Source organism: Schistocerca piceifrons, unplaced genomic scaffold, assembly GCF_021461385.2.
Source record: "Schistocerca piceifrons isolate TAMUIC-IGC-003096 unplaced genomic scaffold, iqSchPice1.1 HiC_scaffold_2296, whole genome shotgun sequence".
Lineage (NCBI taxonomy): Eukaryota > Metazoa > Arthropoda > Insecta > Orthoptera > Acrididae > Schistocerca > Schistocerca piceifrons.
In genome coordinates this window covers 757680-759712 of record NW_025728224.1, presented here as the reverse complement: position 1 = coordinate 759712, position 2033 = coordinate 757680, and positions in this window count along the sequence as shown.

Genomic DNA, 2033 nt, shown 5'->3' with positions numbered 1-2033 from the left:
AATTTGGCTTACATATTTTCAAAATGTGTCCATAAGCTATAGGACAAAAGTGACCTGACGAATGACTGGGTTTAAAAATCTTTAACCCTAAAATGCGCAGGGTAATCTCTTTCCAGCTACGTCACTGTACTTTCAAAGACCCCGTAACAGACCACGAATATCAAAGTTACACATCACAATGCCCAACAACTTTGTGCAGTAACCACATCCCTCCGAGCACGATACAGCAGCTAGAATGGGACACCAGCACAGAAGCTCGATATTCAGTTAATCAGAAGCTGCGAGATGTGCAGGCAGAACTCAAGTTAACGACCAACCCTGAACTGGACTTCAAACCGATTACCAGTAATTTTGATGGAATGCTCACTACATTGCAACAGCCTCATCGGCTGCTAAGAATGATACACCTTTATTATTTACTGAAAATGGTAAGAGTTTCTTGCACTATGGAAATGTCAGTTTGATCAATATTACAAACTTTGCACAAAAGCTCATTTATCATTTACCTCGGGTAGCCTTCCACATATTTTAGGGATGATACACATCAGGGAAAGCAGAATTTGAAGGTTTGTACAGAATGATTTGAAAGCTAAATATGGACAATCACTGAAAGTAAGGAAATACTGGAAATCGCAAAACATCTGAGACGGGGTGCTCAGATGACGAACCCACAGCAGGAAGTGTAAGACCATTATTTGACGTGTGTTGTTACACACGATGGCACTGTGGTCCCGGTGTCAGATACACCCCATTGTAGGAAGTGGCTTTACAACCTCCTCTAGCTACGAGGGGTTGCTGCTTAGCTACGTCAACAACATTTGTGCTCAACTACACAGCTGGAGATTTTTTACTAGTGGTAAATGGCAGGATTATTTTAATCCAACTACTGACAGACTTTCCATTCAATATAAATATTACTACAGTCCGATGACCTGGTCGATTTTGCATTAAGAATCTAGCTGCTTCCAGGAGAAACAAATTTGAGTTGCATTACTTCACGTAATTGACTTAATATATACAATGCTATCATGATCTGCACATTACGATGCATAATATGTTAGAAGTTTAACAACAAAACTAAGTTTTACGTTTACAAACTGTGTGACATTAGGCAGCCTAACTGACAGCACGGAAGTATCTTGACAACTCATCGAGTATGTGAGGATGGAACACCCAGTGATTTTCTCGCTTATGAACATGAAGTTCGTTTGGAAAGTTTATGAAAGGTTTGAAACTAAATTTGACATACAATTATTATAACAGTAACTAATTTATAAAGTAATCAGACGACTGAAGCTGTTTTGTACATGAGAGTTCGAGTCTTTAAAGCTCAGAGGTTTACTGGTACATTTAGAACCCTTCCATGTTCAGGCACAGCATTTTCTCAAATAAATTAGAGATATATGGAAACATCACGTCGATATTTTGAATAGTCATGTTACTGCATTGGTAACAACGCATGCATAATATTAATTTACAATGAACTTATTTGTTGTGAACAGACAATTTTATGGAAATCACGTAACATCAGTGACTCAACTTTCAGTACAGACAGGAAAAAATCCTTATTTTCTACTATCCGCCCAATGTGTTTCGGAGCTACAGCTCCATCTCAACGACTATGGATACAACGGGCGTTTCATCTCCTTGGGTTTTTTAGACTACCGACACATTTCTAGGTAAACAACACCCTCAAACAGGATACTTACAGTACACCACTTCTCTCCTCTTTCGACCATTCTAACTTATTACCTACGTCTGACGACACAACTTTCGTCTTCTACAATGGTGAGATACATTTGCACTTATAAATTGAATCTATTTGACGTGTTGATGACAGAACTATATTAGTCACATTTTCACATTTAGCCATGTTACAGTCATGTGATGTAATGACTTGACTGATTTTCATTTACATAATTAACAAACTTAAGGAAATGTATTACTAGGAGATCCGACACGTAATTTCAGTTTACATATATATTCAACATGAAAATTTAATTGCTATTTTATGTAACTGATTTAGGTACAGA